The sequence below is a fragment of the Anabrus simplex genome, chromosome 1 (genome assembly GCF_040414725.1).
Source record: "Anabrus simplex isolate iqAnaSimp1 chromosome 1, ASM4041472v1, whole genome shotgun sequence".
In the NCBI taxonomy this organism is placed as follows: Eukaryota; Metazoa; Arthropoda; class Insecta; order Orthoptera; family Tettigoniidae; genus Anabrus; species Anabrus simplex.
In genome coordinates this window covers 728,247,248-728,256,437 of record NC_090265.1, presented here as the reverse complement: position 1 = coordinate 728,256,437, position 9,190 = coordinate 728,247,248, and positions in this window count along the sequence as shown.

Genomic DNA, 9,190 nt, shown 5'->3' with positions numbered 1-9,190 from the left:
TTTTTTTTTTTTTTTTTTTTTTTGTATATTGCTTAGAATTTGAAAATAATGGTATTTCTGTATCGGTCATGTCCATAGTAACAAGGAAATGCACTCTTTACTTTTCCGTAATTTCTGTCTGTCTGTCTGTCTGTCTGTCTGTCTGTCTGTCTGTCTGTCTGTCTGTACACGCATCACGAGAAAACGGCCGAAGAGAATGTAATGAAAATCGGTGTGTGAAGTCGGGGGATGGGCCACTACAGTCTAGGCTATAAATCATTTTACTCACGCTGAGTAAAATTGTAGTTCAGGGGAAGGGGAAGGCCTAAAATTTAATTCTCAAATATGTAGGCCTATATTATTAGTGGTCGTATCGATAAATACTACATAACTAAAGTTATATGGAATTAAATTTCCAATCATTTATGTGATACATTGTTACCGTACTGGCTTTGATAACACAAATATTCATGAATTTGTATTTTTGTTGCCAAGTCCGTATCAACGCTGAGCCACGAGAAAATGGGTTAATAGAATTTAATGAAAGTCGGTATATAGAGTCGAGGAATAAGAAACTACATTCTATAAACAATTTTATTCGTCCTGTATAAAATTGTAATCTAGGGGGAGGCATCTAAAATTTAATTTTTAAATACCTATGTTATTGGTCCTATCGAAAAGTACTACATAACAAAAGTTATAGAGAATACAATTTCCGACCCTTTTATTCACTTTTACCGTACCGGTACCGACTATGATAAGAGTGGTATTTCAGAGTCGGAAGAAAACTAAATGTGAAGGCCTACAATACTGAAAGCGCATAACATTTATCAACAATAACATTACATTGTTTGTGGTGATGTTCTTTGTCTCTTATGCTGCCGCTCAACTTCGATAGATTGGATTACTGATGCGTACTGAGTAGGCCTATAACTACCTGACTGAATATTGGCGGGAAATAGCTCGGGAGTTAACAAACTTTTTTCTTTAGCATGTTATTCCTCTGGTTCGTACATTTTCTGATACCGTACTGCTGGTACGTAACTCAGTGGTTCATCATAGTATTCCAGCTATTCGATCCCTACTCTGACGCGCTGTTTTGAATGAGCTGTGTACACTCTTAAAGTAGTAGTAGTAGTAGTAGTAGTAGTAGTCACTAAATAACTCAAAATTCTACCCTGAAAAGAGCTGTTTTTTTAAAAGAGCCTCTTCCTCTTCACTTTTATTGAATTCTACATTCATTTTGTTCAAAATTAGCAGTGTAGTGAATTGAGATTTTTCCGACTCATCGGGTACTCCTAGGAAACAGATTAGTAAAAGGACATAGTTTTTGCCCTGAGACACTCCACTATTCGACGCCCCCCCTCCCTCCCCGAAAAAAACTAAAAGTGTTCACTGAGAATACTTAGAACAGTTGACGTGAAAAAATAATTGTGAAGAGAAAAAATATAGTAAAAAGTATTCTAAGTATTCTATAGGAGCACAATTACTTATTCAATTATATTGAATTATATTATATTTATCTATATACTTAGTTTCCCGCGACCGAGGAAAATTACTGGATCTTCAAGCTATTCTCCATTTTACTTTGGCGTTTGAAACCACAGTGCCTGATGTTGAATGTGTCGCGCTGATCACCGGGAGCTGGCAAGTTGCTTCAATGGATCTACTCGTCTTCAACTCCTGCACGATTATGGATCTTCATATGTGTTCGATTGTGATGTGACTTTGTGCCTGACAGTGTTTAAAAACTGGCTCATTTAACCGTTCTCCGCTATTCGTAAACATTGTGGGACTTTGCCTAGCGCTGCGTGTGCCGTGTGCCATGCTGCCGCTCAGAGAATTGCGTACTGTCTTCTTTTGAGTGACTTGCATTTTACTTCTTCTGAGTTTTACAGTGTCTACCCCCGTTCATTTTTATATTGCCTCTTCTACTGATCCGGAGTGTACTTGATCTTTTATTTCCTTTTCCTATCATTGTTTTTCATGTTTTAATCGGTTGATGATGACCTGGACTAGGGTCGAAACCGGTACCATTTTTACTTATTATTAAATGTGAATGTAATTCACTACATCTCTTATTCTTTTGTATTGAATAGGTTGAATCTCTTTATCAATTATTTCAATTTTAACTGTAATATTCTTCAATACGGGACAATGAAATTTTTAACTTTAAACAGTGACACAGTTACGTAATTGGGCAAGGCAGAGATAAGATAATACAACAATCCAAAGTTAAGATAAGGATTACAATGGTTAGAAACCCTCCACCAAGGATATATAATATATATTTAGTGAACATATTCATTAGAATATTACATTTTAAAAATATAAGTTTGAAATCAAACTTAGTTAAAATTTTCTGTATGTCAGAGCTATACATGAATAACACGTAGACACATACTCGAAACATTATATATATATATATATATATATATACCAGGTGGCTCACGGACGCAGTACTTTCTACTTATAAATGTCCCGCATGCATAAGTCTACCAACTGATTTTAACAGGGGAACTACTGCCAGTGGGCAGGTTACGTCAGAATATGAAGAGATAAGAAACAGAGTCACACTCGCAGCATGTTACTCAGCGCTGGCGGTCGAATGCACCCCTTGCATTAGTAAACATCGTTTTCGACCGGATAGTTCTAGGCTGGTGTATGGTACAACCGCACTATATTTACTGTCTGCTTGTCGCCAATGGCTAGTGTGTTCAGCAGCGACGAATACATAGACATTATTTTAATCTGGACAACCCGGTCGGAATGCAACCAAAGCTCCAAACAGACGTATGCCTTCTACACAAGTATTTCACCGAACAGTATCGTTTTTGTTTCATACAAGCAAGTCTTTTATCAAGTGGAATGTCTACACATGTATAAATTAACAAGTGATTAAATTTCCTTTTCTGCATCTTCGGCGTGTTAACAAACAGTAGCGGTGATTAGGGGGTGGGGCGTGAAGGGAAAGTCGCCCCCGCCCCTCGCCACTTTGTGGAGTAAACATTACATATTCACTTTAGCCACCTGGAACTAGGAATTATTATTATTATTTGTTTTGCTAATTGCTTTACGTCGCACTGACACAGATAGGTCTTATGGCGACGATGGGATAGGAAAGGCCTAGCAGTTGGAAGGAAGCGGCCGTGGCCTGAATTAAGGTACAGCAACAGCATTTGCGTGGTGTGAAAATGGGAAACCACGGAAAACCATCTTCAGGGCTGCCCACAGTGGGATTCGAACCCACGATCTCCCGGATGCAAGCTCACAGCGAATTATTTGTAAAAGAAACGTTATCTGTACAAGCCTTTGTGTCTTATCTGCTAATTCTTTCCTTTATTTTTCTTAATTATTAACATAATTTTTGGCGGAAATAAGCACCAAATGCCGTTCGTCGCGGCTAACCGATTTGTATAGCGCTACGGCAAGTAGTGGAGACTTTGCATGTACTGTGGGGAAGGGTAGTAGGGGTATAATTTTTTTGCCAAGGTCATGGACACTGACTTATAATTCACCGGTGAGCTTTCTTAAGAAAAGAAATTTGCTTACCGGTACCGGTACTTCAAACATTGATGTCGGAATTAGAAAGATGTTTTTGACGACTTTCGTGTGGAGCGTGGCATTGTATGGAAGTGAAACATGGACTATAACTAGCTCAGAAAGAAAGAGAATGGAAGCTTTTGAAATGTGGTGTTACAGAAGAATGCTGAAGGTGAGATGGATAGATCGAATCACGAATGAAGAGATACTGAATCGAATTGGTGATAGGACATCGATTTGGCTAAATTTGACGAGAAGAAGAGATAGAATGATAGGACACATCTTAAGACACCAAGGACTTGTTCAGTTGGTTTTTGAAGGAAGTGTAGGTGGTAAGAACGGTAGGGGTAGACCAAGGTATGAATATGACAAGCAGATTAGAGCAGATGTAGGATGCAATAGTTACGTAGAAATGAAAAGGTTAGCACATGATAGGGTGGCGTGGAGAGCTGCATCAAACCATACTGTTCACTCAAACAACACATGCCGCACGCATTCGTCAGTCTGGCAGCCTCTTAGGGTCTGTTAGTTCCTTAGTGTGTATTAACATAGTAAATAACTTTTAATTGCATGATCATGCCATACTTCTATTTAATTGTACCAGCTGAGCTAGCCGTGGGGTTATGGCCGCGCAGCTGCGAGCTCGCACCCGGGAGATAGTGGTTTCAAATCCCACTGTCGGCAGCCCTGAAGATGGTTATCCGTGGCTTCCTATTTTCACACCAGGCAAGTGCTGGGGCTGTACCGTATTTAAGGCCATGGCCGCTTCCTCTCCACGCGTAGCCCTTCCCTGTCTCATCGTAGCCATAATTCCTATCTGTGTCAGTGCGATGTAAAATCAATTGTAAAAAATTATTCTACTATTTTGCTTTACGTCGCACCGACACAGATAGGTCTTATGGCGACGATGGGACGGGAAAGGCCTTAGGAATGAGATGGAAGCGGCCGTGCCTTAATTAAGGTACAGCCCCAGCATTTGCCTGGTGTGAACATGGGGAACTATGGAAAACCGTCTTCAGGGCTGCCGACAGTGGGATTCAAAACCACTATCTCCCGGATGCGAGCTCGCAGCTGCGCGGCCCTAACCCCACGGCTAGCTCAGCCGGTACAATTAAATAGAAGTACAGCATGATCATGCAATTAAAAGTTATTTAGTATGTTAATACACACTAAGGAACTAACAGACACTGAAGAGGCTGCCAGACTGACGAATGCGTGCGGCATACCGGTGAATTATAACTCAGTGTCCATGACCTTGGCAAAAAAATTATACCCCTACTACCCTTCCCCACATTACATGCAAAGTCTCCACTACTTGCCGTAGCGCTATACAAATCGGTTAGCCGCGACGAACGGCATTTGGTGCTTATTTCCGCCAAAAATTATGTTAATAATTAAGAAAAATAAAGGAAAGAATTAGCAGATAAGACACAAAGGCTTGTACAGATAACGTTTCTTTTACAAATAATTCGCTGTGAGCTTGCATCCGGGAGATCGTGGGTTCGAATCCCACTGTGGGCAGCCCTGAAGATGGTTTTCCATGGTTTCCCATTTTCACACCACACAAATGCTGTTGCTGTACCTTAATTCAGGCCACGGCCGCTTCCTTCCAACTGCTAGGCCTTTCCTATCCCATCGTCGCCATAAGACCTATCTGTGTCAGTGCGACGTAAAGCAATTAGCAAAACAAATAATAATAATAATTCCTAGTTCCAGGTGGCTAAAGTGAATATGTAATGTTTACTCCACAAAGTGGCGAGGGGCGGGGGCGACTTTCCCTTCACGCCCCACCCCCTAATCACCGCTACTGTTTGTTAACACGCCGAAGATGCAGAAAAGGAAATTTAATCACTTGTTAATTTATACATGTGTAGACATTCCACTTGATAAAAGACTTGCTTGTATGAAACAAAAACGATACTGTTCGGTGAAATACTTGTGTAGAAGGCATATGTCTGTTTGGAGCTTTGGTTGCATTCCGACCGGGTTGTCCAGATTAAAATAATGTCTATGTATTCGTCGCTGCTGAACACACTAGCCATTGGCGACAAGCAGACAGTAAATATAGTGCGGTTGTACCATACACCAGCCTAGAACTATCCGGTCGAAAACGATGTTTACTAATGCAAGGGGTGCATTCGACCGCCAGCGCTGAGTAACATGCTGCGAGTGTGACTCTGTTTCTTATCTCTTCATATTCTGACGTAACCTGCCCACTGGCAGTAGTTCCCCTGTTAAAATCAGTTGGTAGACTTATGCATGCGGGACATTTATAAGTAGAAAGTACTGTGTCCGTGAGCCACCTGGTATATATATATATATATATATATATATGTATATAGGGATAATAATATTTGTACTTTATATGAAGTTTTAAATAAATGAAAGATCATCGTTGACTAACTCCAGTTTCTCAGGTGTGGGATACGAGCCCCTTCCATTGTGTTCAGTCCATGAACCATTCTTCGTTCGCAATCGGCTCCCAATCCTGACCTATCTCCTCTACATCCTTCTTCACTAAGTCTGTCCATTTTTCTCTAGGTCTGCCCACTGGTCTCTTTCCCCTTATTTCTCTTTCATGCTTCTTTCTTGCAGGCCTATTGGCACTCATTCTTTTCACATGACACTTCAGTCTTGCCTTTTAGATCTTCTGGAGTAAGGAGTCTTCTAGTCCTACGTCTTCTCTTTTTCATTCCTGATTTTATCCTTCTTGGTCTTCTGGATCATTGTGCATAGGAACTCCATTTCTGCTGCTTGGAGTTTCAAGTTGTCCTTTCTTGTTAATGTAGTGCTTTCCAGGCTGTATGTGAGGATAAGGGGTGTAGTATGATTTATACAGTGTCATCTTGGTTTTGAGTGGTACCTGTTTATCCCATAGTAGCTGTCTTACTTGGAGATAAAATGTATTGTTTTGCTGATTCGACTGTTTACTTCATATTTAGGTAAGTTAATCTTCGACATTATACTACCCAAGTACTTAAATTCTGTGACACTGTCCAGCTTAGTGCCATTTAGCGTGATTTCTGGCTGACTGTCACCCTTCTGTACCTTCAGCACCACCGTTTTAGCCTTGTTGATGTTTAATCCCTATCTCTTAAACTCCTGACTCCACCCCTGCAGTCCCCCTTCCACATCTTTATCTGAGTTACCCCAAATTACTACATCATCTACAAATGCAAATGCTTTTAAGTCTTGTTGCCCCTTTTCTTTTAGCACCTTTAATATGGTATTCATTACAATGATAAATAATAGGGGTGACAAAGCACTACCTTGTTGTACTCCCCTTTTTGTCTCAAACCAGTCTGACAGTCCAGATCTGACTTGTACACAGCTTCTGGTTTTCTTGTAAAGCACCTGAACTTTTTTAATTAGACTGTCTCGAACTTTGAGCTTTCTCAGGCACTCCCAAATAAGCTGCCTTGGTATGCTGTCATAGGCCTTTTCGATGTCAAGGAACAGTAGATATAAAGGCTTCTCTTTTTCCCAATGTTTTTCCATTAGCATCCTGACAGCAAATATAAGATCTGTTGTCGATCTTCCAGGCCTAAAGCCATATTATTCCTTTTATAAAAGTGGTTCTACAATTTCTCGTAATCTGTTATTATAATTTTTTCCAGAATTTTTTAGTCCATGAGAGAGTAGAGTGATGCCACAGTAGTTGGTACATTTCCATCTGCTGCCTTTCTTGAATATTTCTTCCAGGCTTCTGGGATGGTATTTTGCTGCCATACTACATTTAGGAGTCTATATAGCCATTGGATTGCTGTGGTTCCTCCTGCTCTCAACATGTCCACACTTAACTCATCTATTCCTGCAGCTTTCCCTTTCTTCATACTTTTAAGGCTCTTCTGTATCTCCAGCCATGTTTTTGGTGGCTCCATATTTTTACTGGGCTCTTCATTTTTTCCAGATTCTTCTCTGTTTTGAATTACATTATATGCCTCTCCATTCAGGAGCTTGTCAAAGAAGGTCTTGAATTCTCTCCTGATTTCATCTTCCTCTAGTACAACTGATCCATTGTCCTTCTCTATTACCTTGATGTCTTCTAGGTTATTTTGCTTGTTTTTAATTACTCTGTAAAGAAGTTTCTTGTTTCCTCTGCTGTCCTCTTCCAACTTTTCCACAAACTCATTCCATTTTCTTCTTTTTCACTCCTCTTAGCTGTAAGTTTTTTTTGCCCTGTAGAGTTCCTGTAGTTTGGTCATTTCTTGGCCACATGGATCTTGTACATCTCTTTGCTTTTCTTTGTCTAGCATCTTTTTTGCCCAATTTCTCTTTTTTTATAGACAATCTGACTCTGTCATTCCACCAAGGTGTCTCTTTTTCTTTCATGGTCGAGCCTGTTACTCCACATAGGTCTTTAGCTTCACCCACCAAAGTACCGGTATCTTTAAAAATTTTCCATTCTTCTTCTACTGTATTAATTTCCCCTTTTGGTGTCTCTGTATCCTTATTTTATATTCTTCCTTCAGCTTGGCTTCTTGTAATTTCCAAGTCTTCACTTTACGTTTTCTCTTTCTTTTCTTCGGGGTTGTGTTAGCCACATGATTTAGGTCTGCAATCAATAATCTATGATCACTGTCCATACTCTCACTGGGGATAACTTTGACATCAGTTACATGTTTTCCTCTTCCTGTGTTAGTGATGATATAGTCGATGAGAGACTTATGTTTTCCATCCCAGCTAGCCTATATCTTGTTATCTTGTGGTTGTCTTGTTATTGGAAGAAGGTATTTTTGATGATCAATCCATTTCTTCTGCACAAATCAAGCAGTTGTTTGACTGCTGCATTTCTGTTCCCAAACCCATGTGGTCCAATAATATCCTCATAACCAAGTCTGTCACAACTTGTGCATTTAAGTCCCCAGTGATAATGACATTTTCTTCATCAATTATATCTTCTAGATCTTGACAGAATTGTTTCTTCTCTTGAGCACTACATCCAACCTGTGGTGCATATATCTGCACTACTGTGTAATTTGTGGACTCCAGCTGTATAGATAATTTAATGATCCTATCATTCTTATAGAATACTTCAGTAATGGGATCCATGTCTTTTGTTATCAGAAAAGCTACACCATTTCTGGCCTCTTCCTCGCGTCCACTCCATACTAATTTGTAGCCATCTCTGAGAATCTTGCTACCTGCCTTTCTCCATTTTGTTTCACTCATTCCCAATATGGATAGATTTTTCCTCGTCATCATATTGATAAGTTCTTCAATTTTTCCAGTCAGGGTCTAAATATTCATAGCCCCAATTCTTAGATTGTTCTTCGGACATATCTGTCTTTCATCGGAGCCATATTGGCCGTCATACCTGCCAGATGTGCTTGAGGACTTTGTCGATTTTGGTATTATTTTTGATCTCCATCCAAGGCTCGTTTGATTGTTGAAAGCAATTCAAAGATGGTACTACTGACTTGCTAGGCCTACCATGGATCTTCGCGTCGATACTTTGTTATGCACTAGATGGTCAGTGCCTGACACGCATTTCCTCATGTCAATTAAGTCTATGGTTTACCCGCCAATACTCATGAGGCTGATTGCAGTTGTTGCCCACTGGGTGATGGGGTCGCCACATAAAAGGGAGCAATCAATTTTACATTACTAAAATAAATAAATAATAATATCCCAAAATCGAAAGGGAAAAAATTAAAGGTGACAAAAA